This window comes from Heloderma suspectum, chromosome 8 (assembly GCF_057233095.1).
Source record: "Heloderma suspectum isolate Gila_16-S chromosome 8, 16-S_ref, whole genome shotgun sequence".
NCBI lineage: Eukaryota > Metazoa > Chordata > Lepidosauria > Squamata > Helodermatidae > Heloderma > Heloderma suspectum.
In genome coordinates, this window is record NC_139465.1 from 12,953,666 (window position 1) to 12,971,312 (window position 17,647).

Consider the following 17,647-nt stretch of genomic DNA (forward strand, 5'->3'; position numbering starts at 1 on the left):
GTATATTCGGTATAAAGTATCTTTATGTTTTGTCAAAGGTGAACAGTTAAAAAATCTGCCCAATTCCTACAAAGCTGTTTTTATGAGACACTATTTGGCCAATTGCTTGGAGGAAACTGAAGAGCAGGCAGTTGACCCCCCCCCCCATCATATTGCAATAAAGACATGACAGCCATTATTTGACATTACCAGAGATAAAATATGGATCATCTGCAACATCATAAGTCTTCTCCGTAATTAAGGGAACAATCCTATGCATGTTTAGACAGAAAAAAGGTCCTACAACTCCCAGCATGCTCCAGCCAGCCATGCTGGTTGGGGCATGCTGGAAGTTGTAGGCATTTTTTCTGCCTAAACATACATAGGATTACACCTTAGACACCTTATGTCAATTATTCTAAGATAGCAGATAAACATATTATAGCTTCAGAACAATCACCTTAACAGAAAACTTACCATTTGGTGCAACAACTGGTTGCTTTATGTGAGGTGCACTCTTGTCACATTACTGTCTATCAGAAACACTTCCCTGTAGCAATATTGTCAGCAGAAGTGGGAGTAGAAAAAGAAAAGAAATATTATTCAGGTTAGGACAACGCCATCATATAACTAGTTTCAGACACAAAACAAGCTAAAAGGTGCTGGTATCTTTGTTGATTTTTTTTTTTAGTTACACCTAAAATGAGTATAATGTAGGCAAAGTACACAACATGTTAGCCAGATAATTTTGTATCTATGTATAATATAAAACACACTTGCATAATCTCAAATGAATCAAGCTCAATGAAAATAAAACCAGCACAATTTTCACTGCTGTTTATACTATAATCCACATTTATCTAGAAATCTTCATGTTATTGGCCACTTATAAGCTATGGTGGGAGATTAAGGACTGATAAAAGGAAGTACTTCTTTATGCAGCACATAATTAAACCATAGAATTCACTAACCAAAGATCTAGTGATGGTCACCAACTTGGACAGCCTTAAAAGAGGATTAGACAAATTTATGGAGGATAAGACTATCATCTCCAGTATCAGAGGTGGTATGCTGCTGAGTAACAGTTGCTGGGGAACATGTGGGAGGTTGCTACTGCACTCATGTCCTGTGTGTGGGCTTCCCATATGCATCTGCTTGGCTACTGAAGGAACAGAATAGGCCTTTGGTCTGATCCAGCATGGTTCTTGTAAATTGTAATTTTGGACCAAGAGATGATAAAATAAACTTGATTGTTTTTAACACACACTTCTTAAAACAGGGAAGTAATACAAAGGAGATTAGGAAATCTGGAGGCTATTTGCTCTATCTTTTTTGCAAAATAACAAATACATAGGTACACACTTCTGTACAAGCACTTTAGACAAAGACTTCATTGGGACACCATGATATGCCATCATTTATTGTGATGGGAATAAGCCTAGCCTCCACTTGAGCTCACGTAATCCCCTCTCCTCCCTCAGTGTGGACAGAGTAGTTTGGAAGATTTCTCTTCCACTTTTTAAATTAACTATGCATTGTTGTGTCTTTTGAAACTTACAAACTATAGTTAATTTCACCTATGGTTTGTCTGAAATAAGCCAACTTCAAACATGGGCCAAAAAACAATAGTTAAGATTAATCACAGTTTAGGATCCAGAAAACATGCTACACTGCAGTTTATGTATAATAGAAGCTTCCAAACTCCACCTCACAGTCATACCAGAGGAGAGGGGAGTGGTCACATGAGCCCAGGGGATGGAGGCTAGGCTTGTTGTTGTAACAATAAACCATCCAAATGTAGCCGTTTCCACAAATGTACACCAAACATGCAAGAGATGCTAAACATGAACTCTTCAAAATGATCAAGTTTTACTAACTGCATACATTTGTAACTGGTTACACAGAACCATTATTCTAATATTGAAAAGAAAAAGGATTTTGCTTTCTTGAATTTAAGGAGACATTTATTGGCTAAAGGAAGATGGGGTAAGCATTTGCTTTAACAAAAAACAGTCTTAGCAGAAATAGCCTTGTTGACAAACAGTGTTGCTGTATTTGATAGCTGGAAGACATTTTGAAGTATCTATCAGAACTAGTAAAAGATTTAGTAAAACATAGTAACCTGCTCATTTGTTAAAAGGTTTGGAGGCCCTTCTCAGCTACCTCCACCTTCACAGTCTGGGTAGGCAGGGATGTGTGTACAAGTAAACTTGAGTCTGTTGAAGTTTTCCAACTTCCATTCCAAAGTTTGCCAATGTCCACTTCAAAGCTCATTCGATTTCATGTTTGTATCAAATTGTGATCTTTTGTTTTCACATGAAAATTTTGAGAAATATGCACAAAAATATGCACAAATGTTTGTATAAATTGGGCACATCTTTAAAATGTACACATTTCTCTGCTACTAATTAAAGCATGTTTGTATACATTTTTCAAAAGTGTGCATTTTTCATGCACATTTGTCAGATGTACACATTCTGTTGAATGCATTATTTTTGGCCATGAATCACATTACAAGCTTGGTAATGTATGGACCTAGACCTCATATTGTGTTTGAGTCAATGTTCAGGCTGGAAGGTTCACACTGGGTAATTTTTGATAAAAAATGAACTGAAACTAATGTCACATACATCCCTAGTGGCTGGTAACCAAGAAAAGGGCCTTTTCTGGAGTCGTCCCCTGGCTCTCCTCAGGTTTGCTCAACTGGTTTCGTCTTTAATGAGTTTTAGGCACCAGACCAATATTGCCTTTTTATTATTTGTTTAGGCTTTTAATTAATAGTAACTAGATACTTCCATATGCAGCCTGCGTTTTTACTGTAGTTTTAAGTTTAATGGTTTCATGATGATGAAATGGTTTCATGTTATATTTATGATGATGATATTGTTAAAAAGAACTGTAAGCTTTCTTTCTGCAATCTTTTTTTTAAAAGGCAAGATATAATCAAACAGTAATAAAAAAAAATCCGATACCCACTGTAGCTTCCTTGAATTTAACTATACTGTGATATATATCTCAAAGTGTCAAGACAAAAATAAGATGAGTTCAAGTGGGTGTTGGCGGGGTAGGAGTTTATATAAAACTATAGTGTGCCATATTATAAACACAAAGTAGGCTGTGCTGGCTAAGGGTGCAATCCTATGCATGTTTAGAGAGAAAAAAGTCCCACAACTCCCAGCATTCCCCAGCCAGCATGGGGAAACATGCATAGGATTGCACCCTAAATGCACCAAAAGTCTGACTCATTTTAAGACAGCCTTTGTAAATCAACAATAATTGTTACTAAATATAAAGCATTCTTTTTTTCCCCAAAGTGAAAACAACTGATCTATGGAACTCACACTGCCAAATTACTGAACATTATACAATATACCTAAATCTTAAAAAAAGAAGATAAATTAACTGAAGAAAGGAACCTCAATGGCTAACAGGTAAGTAGGAGCTGATTCCCCAACATTAGTCTGTCAAGAATGATCAGCAGAGTAGAAATATTCTACTTGTATCTTATACTGATAAAAAATGTAACCTAAAAGTATAAAAGGAAATAGCTATGACTGGAAACAAACTGACCAATGAGCTGACCCAATAAAGCTTTCTTAACATATATTTGCCCTTTAGAAACCAAGACAACATGGGTTTCTATAACATTATGACTGCAAAATTACCTTATTTGCTACTGCATAGGATATTGTTCCTAGCATTTCTAGAACTGAGCTAGAAAAGCTTATAACCTTCCCTACAGTTCTCAATGTGATGAGCCTACTTTCTCTCTTTTTTCCAAGTTGTAGATGAAAGTCTTTATTTTATTTTCTAATGATTATCAATAGTTCATTTGTTTTTAATAATCAAAGGACCCCCTAAATTCAAAAATAGGATTATGCTTGCCTGCATCAGAGAGTATTTTAAGATTGTTTTAATGAAAAGCCATTACTGATTACATGATATACTATGCTGCCTTACACCTAGACAAACTGTTGGTCTATTTGGACAGTACTATTTCCTTTCACTGGCAGTCTCTTTCAAAGCTCTCAAACAGAGTGTTTCCTCGCCCCACCCCCAAGCCCTGCTACCCAAAATCCTTGAGCTAGAGATCCCCAGAATTGAATATGGGACTTCTGCAAGCAAAGTACGGACTCTACCAATGAGTTGTGGCTCCTTCCACAAATACCTAATCAAACAGATTAGTTTCTACACATAACCTCTTATTGGTGATTATTCACAAATCAAATGCATATTTCATAATTTCTCATCAAGAGTGCAGACACTGTGTTGGATAAATAGTAAAGGAGTCTACATTTTTTTCTAGTCCAACTTTTCCTTGGGTGATAAAGGCAAATAAATTAACCTATTTCTCAGCCTTTTTGTTCTAGCGAAGAAATCTGCTAATGTTCTTTAAACTTCTTTTCAACAATGCTTCTCTTCTACTATTATGCAGACCCTTAACATGATAATTTAATTTAACCAACATTCACTGGTCCTTCACAATGCATTCTGAGGAAGAGTCACAAAAATGTTCTGTTGTGTCTGCCATTTTGTTGAAGTATTTTGGGTGCACTTACTCTCAATTTCCCAAAGACAAATTGCGGACTCTGCATGTGGGTGAACAAAAGGGCAAGTGGCTGGAGTATGCTGGAACTACTTCTTCCCTCCCCTCCACTTGCTCTCCACTCAACGTGGTAGCCGCTGAAATACCTCCAGCACTGCAGCATTAATACATGCTTTTATTTTGACACAAAATCCTGAATTTCATCTCAGCACCATCCTAACACAATAGTGTATAACAACACACCAAGACAGAAACTGTTGTATCATATCCTGAACACTTATATTACCAGCACAGCCATTCATAGGATTGGGCTCTTATTTACAGAATTTTCTAACTCCCAGATAAAATCCCAAGTTTCAATATTACACACTGACCTACACAAACAATTACACAACCACACACCCAATATTAATTCTGGAATACTTTCCTAGAACCCCTTGATATGTCACAATACAGAAACATTTTTAAAGCTTTTAAAGAAACAATAAATTGCTTTAGTAATCTGAAATATATGTTGTCACACTGATGAAGTTGCTCTTTGGTTTTTAACAGGTGGGACCTGCCACAAAATGTTGCAGTGCAGAGGACTCTTGTTCAGGGTTTCAGACAACCAGCCCTGCCCTTTTCCATAATACTCTATTCTGTTTCTCTTCCCCACCATTTTCCATCTTCCGCCTCCAACAGTCAGTCAGCATTCTGTACTGACTGAGCATGCTCAGCCCTCACTTGGCTGTTCCTGGGGTCCCCTCCCCAAGGATTGTTCTCTTCAGGATTTTTTTGTACCTCTGTAGACCTTAGGATTTCCCCAAGTCTACTTATACCTTCCTCTTGAGTATGGATTGTGCCATCTTGGTAACAGAAGAATCCATTCTCAGAAAATAAGTTCACTATCTATACACACGATAACAATTTATTCTTGAACATTGCTCAGTGACTTCTAATATAGTTAGAAACTCTGAAACAAAATATTTTGGAAAAAATATTGTTTAAAGTTCCAAAATTTACTCAGAATTTTAATATAGCAGTAGAAATATAAATTGCCACAATCCGCTAGCCCCAAAATGGAAACTGTGAATTGAGTTGGAAACCTGGTAGTGACAGGTGCTTGCATCAAACTGATTATCTTTGTTGGCAATATGAGTCAGAATGGGGACCAAAGAACTCTCTATGCCAAGGGTATCAAAACATAAACCCCAGGAACTTTTTCAGGATTTCTGGGATCTCCAGTATGGTCCATTGCATCTCTACAATACGTCACACAAATTACAAAACCATCTGCAGAGGTGGGAAAGTGTACTTTTTAGTAGGGCAGAAGGATCAACTTACCAATGGCTGCTACTCCTTGCTTCAATCAATGAACCTCTCCAAGTTCATTTAAATTAGCAGTCCAGGTTTCAAAGAGGGTGGCATTTACTATTTGCCAGCATATGCAGACAAGAAGGAATAGTCGGGGAATCAGTACCAAAAGTAATGCAGGCAGCAGGGAATCTTAGACTGGTGTGTAGGGAAGAGATAATTTGGAATGTGAAAGGATTTTTGAGGTTAAGCAAAGTAACATGGAAGGTAGGAGTTAGATGGCAATGGGAGACTGTAGAATGTTCATACCTGGGTCAGGGGAGAAGTCAGAAATGTGGGGGTGGGGGACAGCATCCATGCTGGTGAAGACTTTTAACAACAAAGATGTGAAAAGGAGGCACATTGGGGTTGAATTCTAAATTATGCAAGGTATGGAGAAAGTGGATAGGGAGATGTTATTCTACATCTTTCATAATACTAAAACCCAGGATCATCCAATGAAACTGAACGGTGGGAATTTCAGGACATATAAAAGGAAGTACTTCTTCACACAGTGCATAATTAACTATGAAATTAGCTACCGCAAGATGTAGTGATGGCCACTAACTTGGACAGCTGTAAAAGGGGATTAGACAAGTTCATGGAGAATAAGGCTACCAATGGCAACTGGTCATAATGGCTATGTATTACCTCCAGTATCAGAGACATGTCTCTGTATAGTTGCTCAGGAACACAAACAGGAAGATGCTATTATATTCATGCCCTGTGGTGGGGTACCCAAAGGGATCTGGTTGGCCACTGAGGAAACAGAATGCTGGACTAGATAGACCTTAGGCTCTTTGTATGTTCTAGTGTTTATTTTGAGACGTTAACTACTAGCTCAGATGTGGGCAACTTGTGGTCCTCCAGATGTTTTTGCCAACAACTCCCATGATCTCTCACCACTGGCTATCCTGGCTAGGGCTGATGGGAGTTGTAGGACAAAACATCTGGACCACCTCAAAGTGCCCACCCCTGCACAAGCTGGTGAAAGATATGAGTGGCCCTGAGCATCTGTTTAGCCCTTTGACCCATTGGAGTTTAATATCCTTGCTGTATCCTCTACATCTGTTGCCTCCGAATTTGGGTTTGTTGGGGTCATCTGAAAACCTTCAGCTTCTAATATTTCTGAACTAGACACCTTTAATAACTATTACAACTCTAATATACCATACTGAAAATATACTAGCTATAAAATCATCATGATGAATGCATGGCACACCCAAATGTAAATGCTTATAAGTTGAATAGGATATACATTCATTTGCCATGTTGCACATGGTACAATTATTTATAATGTATATTTGTAATCCTGTGCTGGTTCCTCAAAAGAACCGAACAGGCAAACTTAGGTAAATGAAAAGCTAAATGACCTGCTGACTAATATTCAAAGGAAAGATGTTAAGTAAAGGTTGCCAACAGCTCATAATATTTCTATCTAGTGTGTATCTCTCCAGATACACATGAACTGAGTATTAGCAATGAGTACTAGCATTACATGTCAACAAAAATTAGATGGAAAATCAAGAGATTTTAATCTGACACTCAAGAAAAAAAGGCAGGCTCTACATAACAAGTCTCTTAAACACTGATCTCAAAAACAAGTCATCCTGCAGTTGGCAAACTTTAAAAAAATCACTCAGAATCCTCATATTTAAACTCTTGTCACTTAATTATATTTAATTTAATAATTAAATTAATTAATTATATTTTGGGAGGAAAAAACCCCAGAGTATCCAACTCCCAACAGAATGATTTCTTAAAAATAAAGAGATTTATTAGAACCAACAGAAGTAATTCAGAGAAAGGAAAAGCATTGAAAAAAATGTTTATTTAAAATAGCATGTGCTATTTACAAAATTTTTATTAATAAGAACCCATACTTCAAAGGACACATACACTAAGACTGTGATCCTAAACCCCAATGAACTTTAATGGGACTTTCTTCTGTGTAAACAAGCTTAGGATGGCAATATAAGGCAGTATGTAAGTAGAGTGATTACATACACATAAATTAAACGCAAGACTTTTAATTTTATACAGGTAAAATAGAAATTATACACACAACCTAATTTTTCAATAGTAACACTGACCCTTTAGATGGCTATTATTATTAGTTACAAGCATAGCCCAAACTTCTCCAAGGACCTCGCCATTTAGGCTAACAACCCTGTGCAACATGATAGGCTGAGTGAGAGTGACTTGGCCAAGGCCACCCAGGGTTTTCGTCGACTAGCATGAATTAAACCTAGACTTCACAGGTTCAAATCACCATCCAAGAGATACAGCAGAGTTAATTCACAGAGCAAGGCATTAAAGAACTCTAAGCTTATAAAGACTTCCCAGTTAGACCTTGTCATTTTGCTATCTGTCAATTAAGATTATGAAATGGTAAAACCTCTCAATAAGTGGATAGCATGTGGAATTGTTTGAGCATGCCCCCAAAATATATTGAGGTAAAAAAGGCTGGAAACTAAACATGGTTACGTCATAGGGATACAGCATTCTCTATATCAAGTTCCCTTTTCATTTTTCAGTTAATGTATCTCTCTTACAGAAAGGTGCAGAGAATGTCAGATTTAAGATTTCCACAATCTCTGCTGGTGGTTCAAGCAACTGTTGTCTTAAAAATAATACTGCTACACCACATCCATTTCCCCTACTAATTCTCATCCATTAAGCAACGTCATGAGATTTCTAGAACAGCAAAGACCTTGACATTAATGGGACTTACACTACATGCATGCACCTTTGAATTCAAACCAGTGGTTTTATGTCAACAAACAGAAAAAGCAGAAAATAAGAGAAGTATGTTGAACTATACATTTGACTGTACAGAGTTAGAAGCTATAACATTTGCTGACATTCTCGTACATCATTCTCTCTAATGGCAAACTTGAGTGGTTGAGTGCTACCAGTCTGGAAGCAAACAGGGCCACCCAAAACTAAGGCAGAAAAAGTACTCCTTGTGTACAAATGTATATAAATTAAATAACATTAAAAAAAAAACTCGCCCTAGTTTGTCCAAAAAGACGTATGAGCTTCCAGAATTTACAGAACATTGATGGCAATTTATTGATTCATTTGAAGTTTTCTACCCTGCTTTTCAATCAAATTAATCATAAGGCAGCTTACAAGGAACACGTAATAATAAAAACGTCCTCACATACAACCACCCTTAGTCATCTGGTTGATGGATGGGATCAGACAGATCTTCCCCTTGCTGCAGTGTTCTTCCTGTGAGGCAGGAAGTGCAGCCTCCCAGTAGTCCTTAGTCCCATGGCCAATAGTAGAGGCCAGAGCGTTCTTCCTTTCAGTTCTGAAATCACAGGGTGACTGGTGATACAGCTATGGCCAGCAACTTAGACGGCTTTAAAAGGGGATTATACAAATTCAAGGAGGATAAGGCTATCAATGGCTCCTAATCAAGATGGCTATATGCTTCCTCTAGGATCAGAGGCAGCATACAAAGCTTATAGAGCACAGGTGGGCAACTTGTAGCCCTCCAGATGTTTTGGTCTACAACTCTCATTAGCCCTAGCCAGTATAGCCAATGGCAAGGAATGATGGGGGTTGTAGGCTGAAACATCTGGAGGGCCACAAGTGGCCCACCCCTGCCATAGAGATAAGAAATACTAGGTTAAGTCACCCCATTATCTGGAGTTGGAACTTCCAGGATCACTGTCTTGGCTGCTGCCTTTGATATGTTTGTAGGGGATGGACACATACTGCTGCCCAGTCACAACGATGCTAAAATCCTGGATTTCATCTTTGTCTTCTAAGGGCAGCTTTCACTTTTGCACTAGGGAGAATAAAAAGGGGGCCAAACAAACCAGAAGTCAGGGAAAATATGTGTGTTAGTGAAGTCTAATGAAGAGCAGCTGAGACGCAGAATATTAGGGTGTAAGCTGAAGGGCGGGGGAGAAATCAGGGAGCAGGGGGAGAGAAGATATTGGCCTGCTGAAGCCCCTGACAGCTTATACAGGAATGGTTCAGGAAAAAAGAACACCTTTTGTATGCTCCAGAACGCTACCACCAGCACCCTCGCCACATATTCAGCAATAGAGTGCTCAGGTTTAACCGGAAGTCCAAAAGAGTCGTTTTCCGCCTTCCTGAAAATCCACCCACCACAAGTGTTGACTGCTGAGAACCTGAACAATATTACAAAGCTCCTGCTCCAGCCCTGAAAAGGAGTACTGTTTTTATGGGATGAGAATGCAGGACACTACTTTTATATTTATTAATGGCAATAAGACATTATCTTGAATGATTTTGTATCAAACTACTGAAGGTGACTTCTGAACTATTTGGTAACTTTTGTAGAAAGCAATAAAAATATTAAAAATAAATAGGGCAATATTTAAGTTATTCTAGAAAAAATAAAGACCGTCTAACTTCCGACTCTATTCTAAGTATTAATGTAATATCATCCAAAATGTATTTCAAACACATACATATTAGAATACTTTTGCAAAAACAAGAAACCAATACAACTGGCCAATAGCCACAAACTAAGTGCTAATTAGAGGTTTTGACAAGGTAGGTTTCCATTTACTAGTAATATAAGAATAATTTCTATACTTATATCTAAAATGAAAAAGAATGTCAGCACTGCTGCGGACAATACTGGAAGCAAAACAAATACTTGGTGACTAGAAGGACTGTTCCAGTCCTTCTTTGGGAGGTCATATGGATATACCTGGGACAGATATTATTTCTGGTATTTTAATTTAAATATGAAATCATATTTAAAGATTTCATCTACCACTTAAAGCAGGAATAGAGAACCTTCAGCCTACGCAGGTTCCCCATCTGGCCTGCAGAGACTTGGACACCCTCTGTGGGTCCTGCCCCCACCCCAACCAGTGCTGAACTCGGCAAGTGCTTGCAGGAGCAGCTCCTCCAAATGCTGGCTGAGTCCCTTTCTTCATGCAGAGAGGCACGGAGCTCTGTACCTCTCTATTCATGGAGCAAGGAAAATTGGTGGGGGCAGATGATGTTGGGGAAAGAATTGGGGGTGGCCCTGCCCCCTTGATGTCATCTGGCTCACAGGTTTGGTCCAATGGGTAATCCGGCTCCCAGCCCAAAAAAGGTTCCCCCAATCTTGATTTAAAGTAAATTTGTGCCAGTAAGTCTGTAAAGTAAGCAACGTCAGTAGTATTCATGTTTACAACTGTATGTAGAACCATACAGGCTAAAATGATGAGGAAAAAGTCAGATGTGACAACAGGTGGAGCTACAAAGCAGCAATATGAGAAGACTCCAAGGAAAGAGATAAACATAATTGCCCAGAATTATGGCCATATACTTCTAGAATACTTCTCCAATATTTTTTGACCTGCTCAGTGTCCAGGCTCCCATAGTCATACTTTTGATCATGAAGTATGGGCATACATGAAGCACATCAATTTCAAACAAACATTACAACTATGAAAGACAGGGAGGTGCACAATATCCACCTACCTTTCCCAAGGATGATCAACTTTCAGACCTTTTCAAACCTTATCATTTCAATAAGGTATCAGCCAACTACCTCCACTACACATTACCAATGGAAAACCATACATGATCCAAAACCTTTAAAATTCTAGTCTCTGGCATGCAAGCAAGACTACCTGGAATCCCATTCCAATTTTCAGCCGCATCCATGTGATATTCTTTCTATATGCTAAAGATTATGCCACTCATCCCCAGCTTTTCTCTGTAGAAGAATTTTTTTTATCAAATTGCATTGGTCTGCTTACCTGACAAGAAGCCTTCTCCAATATTCCCCTAATACTCCTCAGCTTCAATTTTTTTCCCTACCATCATATACACTACTTATTATGAAAGCCCCATTATTACACCCATTTTCCCCAAAGCAAGAGACGTTTGCATCACCCAGTGCACAGTAGCTATGAAAAACATAATCCATGAAGCAGAATGGTGGAAGATTCAGGACAGACAAAAGGAAGTACTGTGACACGCAGCACATAAACTATGGATCATTTCCAAAGGTGGTCGTGGCCACCAACTAAGTCAGCTTTAAAAGGGGATTGGACAAATTAATGGATAATAGGACTATCCATGGTTACTAGTCATGATGGCTGTACATTACCTCCAGTATCAGAGGCAGTCACTCAACACTGCTTGCTGGGAACATAAGCAAGAGAGTGCTATTGTGTTCATGTCATACTTGTGGGCTTTCCAAAGGTATCTGGTTGACCACTGTGGAAACAGAATGCTAGACTAGATAGGCTTTCGGTCTGACCTTATGTTCTTATCTTGCAAACATTTTGTATCCTGCTATGAGACCTTTCTATCACGTACTTACCTTTTTATCTGTTTAGGTTGTTCACTACTATGCTGCACCTAGACCTAGATTGAAATCTCAGTTCAGAGATGCCATGTAACATTCAACGAAGTATTGCATTTCCCCATTTGTACAAATAATGATGGATCAATCTTATGAGGTCATAGACTCAATGAAGGGAAAAAAGACAGGAAAGCACACTTAAGGGACATAAAAATGAATAAGAAGAGCCATGCTGGATCAGACCAAGGGTCCATCTAGTCCAGCATTCTGTTCACACAGTGACCAACCAGCTGCCCATGGGAAACCCACAAGTAGGACATGAGTGAAACAGCACCCTCCCACCCATGTTCCCCAGCAACTGGTGTACATAGGCATACTGCCTCAGATACTGGAGGTAGCATATAGCCATCAGGACTAATAGCCATTGATAGTCTTCTCCTCCATGAATTTGTCTAACCCCCTTTTAAAGCTGTCCAAATTGATGGCCATCACTACATCTTGTGGAAGTGAATTCCATAGTTTAACTATGCGCTGTGTGAAGACTATAGTGAATTCACCTTCTTGAACCACATTGTCTACCATCTAGAGTGCTGCAGCAATTCCAGCACCACAGTTCTCATAGTCTAAATGAGCACGGAGTCTGCTGATCCCACATATGCCCTACCTTCAGTTCTGCTGAAAAGTTACCTCTAACCTCTACAGAGCTAAGTTCAAATCTGATGCTGCTATTATTCCCCATATCTCTGGGAATTAGTTCCAACCCTATGTGCTATCTAGGAATCCAGCACTAAACTTATCAACTGCTGCCTTTTCCCACTTGAGAGCAACTTAAATTTATTCCAACTTTCCAGTAAACCAGTATACCTTTTCTCCTTTTCTCTGCCTATCCAATACAACAATGATTCCCAGTGTCTGGATGCTCTAATGCCCTGGTCTTCCAACAGGTGCACAGGACCCAAAAGTCAGTCTCGGCCCAACCTCAGGTGGGTCATGGCAGTGCTGCCACTGCCATTTTACTTTATGACAAGAGGTTCCTCCCATTCTAACTTGAAAATCAAGCACATGTTGCTGGTGAGCTGTCCTCTTGTCCTGGAAGAGCAGTGCTTGCTCAGGAAAAGAGGAGTATGAGGCAATGACCACATCTTGGCTAAGATGGATCTCTGCATGTATGCTTTGAAACTGAGCCTCAGCTGCACTCCGTCTGGTTTCATCCTTCCTTCACCCAGTGCAAGCCTTAACTGCAGGCCAAAGTGTGGCACACTAGACATATGCAGAGGCCTCCTCTAACTCATTGTTCTAAGGCTGCATCTCTAGATCCCTGTCCTTGAAGGATAGTCATGACTGAGGAAGAAAGGAGGTGGTGACTCTGCACAGTGCTTCAGGACCAAGCAGAGGTTCCACAGGCTAGTCTCCTCCTCTATATACATGACGCTACAGAACCAGATGGCCAGTGAGGCAAGCAGACAGGCTAGAGAGCAGAAGGTGTGAAGTGAAGTTGCTGTGTGAGGTTTCCACCTGGGACCAGACCTTCTGATTGCTTGGTGGCAGACAACTTAAGCATGCAGACAAACAGTACACCTTAACACAGCTTTTCTTTAATATTCCACTCTGCTTTCAGGTGCATGTGCTTCACTCCCAGTGCATGGGATGCATGAGCCCCACCACCCAAGTGCATGGGCTCTTGGAAGTGTGTCCTGTGTTACAGATTGGGGTTCCAGGTGGGTCTTGACAAGTTGAAGACCACTGCTCTAGTGGATAATGAATATAGTTTATGGACAAGGAGCTGCCAATTTGCCAGAAACATGACTCAGGGCCAATGCAGTATAAGGCACGAAGGTGGGCAACTTGCGGCCTTCCAGATGCTTTGGCCTATAACTCTTATGATCCTTCAACAATTGGCTATGCTGGCTAGAGCTGATGGAAGCGGCAAGCCAAAACATATGGAGGACAACAAGTTCCCCAGCCCTGCGCTAAGGAGTATGCTGTCAAGGGCTCCTTGGAGGCCTCTCTCAGTCTAATCCAGTAGCCAAGCCCAGACACAGACAAATGGATTATTTTCAAAGCTTTATTCCTCTTTTACAACTTAACAACTCTACTGTTAGCAACTAGATATGAGCAGCAGAATACCTATGCCCTAAGTTGGAACAGTTGGTCCCCGTTTGAAAGGGAATTACTGGCAGACCCCTGAACTTAAGGACTAGGGAGAGTCCCTTCCCTTTTCCCTTGGATCCTCTGGGCGCAGCCGTTGTTTGCGCACCAACCAGGCACTACACCTCCTTTCTGCGCCCTCCATTTGGCGCCACTCTTTGCGTCGGCGTCGCGCGTCCATCAAGTCTGCTTCCCGCACTCTGTCACTCCCTGGACTGCTATCTAAGCTAGGAATGCTGGTGGGAGGAATCTCCGTCAGCTGTTGGCCCTGGGAAAGAGGAGCGCGCTCCTCTCCCAGGAGCGACTGCTCTTCCTCAGAATCTGAACTACTCTGGGATTCTATGGGCTCAGTGTCCACCCTGACATATGCAAGGATATATAAAACGCATGTGTGACTTTCAGCTCCGGGACAGGATGGGTTAACCTGAACACAAGGTTTGCTAACCACTGGGAAAGGCAGCCAACTACATCCACCACTACTACTACCACTACCACCACCACCACAAAAGCAACACAAAATCTGGTAGCGACCTGATCCATACCATCCTAACTGTCTCCCCACCACCCAAAAATATCCCTGCAAACACAAAAAAGCAGCTCTGCTGGATCAGACCAGAGATCCATCTAGTCCAATATCCTGATTCTCACAGTGGCCAACCAGGTATCTCCAAGAAGCCCACAAGAAGGGCATAAAGTCCTCTTCCCTGACCCCATCACAACAACTGGCATGCGGTGGCATACTGCCTCTGAACCTGGAGCTTCCATACAGCCATGTAAAATACCCAGACCTAAAGAGAAAAACACCTTCCCGCCCAATCTGACATGAAGCACATGGCAAGTTCCATCTCTCCCTTCCCCGTGCATCTGCATCAGCCTCCCACCTCCACATCCAACACAGATGTCCTTTGCCTCCCCTTATTTGGCGCCCCACGTGTGCGGGGGAAGAAAACGTCTACAAGGAGAACTGAGGTGTGTGCATGGGGAGGGTGGCAACCGTGTGCTCATTATTCCCATATGCCCCATGACTGTGTGTGTGTGTGGGGGGGGGGCTTATCTTAAAGGAGAATGAAGGGCAAGGAGGGAGGGAGTCTGTGAAGGTACGTGGTGAGAGGGGTGGCCATCGTTGCTCATTCATCACCCCCCCCCCACACACACACACACCAGCGAGAATGGTTTCTGAACCGTTTCGAGGCCAAAATTGATGGGGGGGGGACGGGGAGAAAAGGTGCGAAGGCAAAGCAGGAGGGGAAAGCGCGGAAAGCGACGGGCAGGGGGAGAAGAAACAGAGGTGGTGAGAGAGAAAGAGCGCGAGCCGGGGAAGGTGTGACAGGGCAGCAGCAGTAGGCCTGAGCCGCGCCTCCCCTCCCCTCCCCTCGTGTGGATGTGAGGGAAGCAGCACCAGCCGCAGCACAGCCAGGGTCCAGACGCCTGGCGGTTGGTCCAAGGAGATGGATGGGGGGGGCACGGCAGCAAGGCCTCCGCGGCTTCTCACGTACTCACCAACCCCGCCACCAGCCCACCTCTCTCTCTCTCTCTCTCTCTCTCTTTTGCGCGCGCGTGAGGCGGGGGTGGCGTCTGAGGCGATGCCCCGCGCTCGCCTCGCCTTGACAGCTCGACCCGGCCTGAGAGGGGCCAGCGGCCTCCGTGCGGTAAAGGGCGGCACGGGGGGAGAGGTGGAAGTAGAGGCGGCGGCGGCGGCGGCCACTCCCCTCTTCCTCAGGGAATCCCCCCCCTATCTCTATCACACACGCTTCCCCCCCACCACCACCACCCTACTCAGCCCTTCTAAAATTTCCCGCCCACCCAGGCTTCGCCTTCCCTCAGCGCTTCCTGCCTGAGGGCGAGAGGGCAGCGCTTACCGGGCGGCGGCGGGTGCGGCTGTGGAGAAGGAGGGCGGCTGGCTGGCTGGCTGGCAGGCAGGCAAAGGCCCTGCCTGAGGCCGGAGGTGGCGCGGTGGCGGCTGAGGGGAAAGGGGGGCGGGGCGCGACGCGGCGTGATTCGCTCTCTGCCCCCTCCCCTCCCCTCCCCTCCCCTCCCCTCCCCTCTCCTCTCGTCTCGTCTCCGCCCCGTCGTCGTCTGCGTAGAGGCTATTGGCGAAGTTTCCCTCCGCACACACACGCACGCACATTAACGGGCGGGCGCGCGCCTTCCCTTTCGCGAGGGGAGGGGGCATGGCAGAAGAGCGCGCGGCTCGCGCCATCAACCGCCGCCGCCTCCTCCTCCTCCTCCGCGACCCCAGCCAACCCGGGCAGGGGACATATTTTGAGAAGGGGCGGAACGGCGTTGTTTGAGGAGGCGGGGGAGGAAAGGGGAGAAGAGCGGGCGGTTGGGCCGCGTTGGCGGGTAAGAGCGGGCGAGGAGGCTGGAAGGGCGGAGGGAAGGAGGGAGGCGGATTTGCATATTTGTCACCCGCTCGCCGATTGGCTGAAGGAGGGGGGCCCCGCCGGAGTGAGGCGGCGGGTGGCAGGGGGGAAAGTTGAAGGGGTGCTGGGAGGGGCTGCTGGCCGGGACTACCTGGGGGGGGGGGGGAGAATGGCTGAGGGGAGAAGCGCGATCGTTAGGCAAGGGGAGGGGTCGGGGGAGCGTCATTGTTTATTTTTTACGACGTTTACGTTCCAAGGAGGTCAAGCTGGCATAGACGGTTCTTCCTTCGCCCATTTTGTCCTCACAACAACCCTGCGAGGTAGGCAAGGCTGAGAGGCGGCGACTGGCCCAAGCGCACCCCATGAGTTTCACCTGAGAAGTTCCAGAATCCATATAATCTTAATATCTTCAGGGTGCGATCCTATGCATGTTCAGACAGAGAAAAGTCCTACAACTCCCAGCATCCCCCGGCCAGCCAGCCATGCTGGGGGTTGTAGGACTTTTCTCTGTCTAGACATGCGTGGGATTGCGCCCTTATTAGGCCAATCCAAATCACAAAAAAGTCTGCAATCCCTCTTCCTCCATATCATCTTGAGACTCCCAACTAGGCAGGCATCCGGCAACAATGCCCAGCCACCCTTGCCGGCCTGTATTTGCAACATCTTGCTTGATGAAGAGAACTGGAGAGCTCAAGACCTTGTGTGCTTTTTGTGTGTGTGATCTTTTGAATTGGCCTAATAAAGGTGTTTCACAAATACGATTTTGGTATTTTTCTTACGGCCATCGTGGCTGCCTTTGCTTTTCATCTGAGGAGGGATTTGAACCTGGATCTCTTCAGTTCTAGTCTAAGCACTGCAATACCACAGTGGAAGCTGACTAAAGGTGGAAAGGGTGCAGAGTTTGCCCGGGGAGCTGACAGCCCTTTAAGACTATTAGGGTGCAATCCTATACATGTTCAGACAGAAAAAATCCTACAACTT

The 17,647-nt window shown here is 43.1% G+C and overlaps 1 protein-coding gene across 7 annotated transcripts in view; it reads right to left on the minus strand.

Moving 5' to 3' along the window:
* Window positions 1-16,366, minus strand: part of CHD9 (chromodomain helicase DNA binding protein 9) — an 88,736-nt gene extending 72,370 nt beyond the window's left edge. For 6 of the 7 annotated variants that reach the window (XM_084812921.1, XM_084812918.1, XM_084812922.1 and 3 more), the window contains exons 1-2: window positions 16,163-16,366; window positions 457-529 (exon numbers count right to left, since the gene is read on the minus strand). The gene's annotated coding sequence lies outside the window, so the exon portion shown is untranslated. The remainder of the gene's footprint in view (window positions 1-456; window positions 530-16,162) is intronic. The other variant, XM_084812917.1, reaches the window with a different exon arrangement.
* Window positions 16,367-17,647: the final 1,281 nt, after the last annotated feature.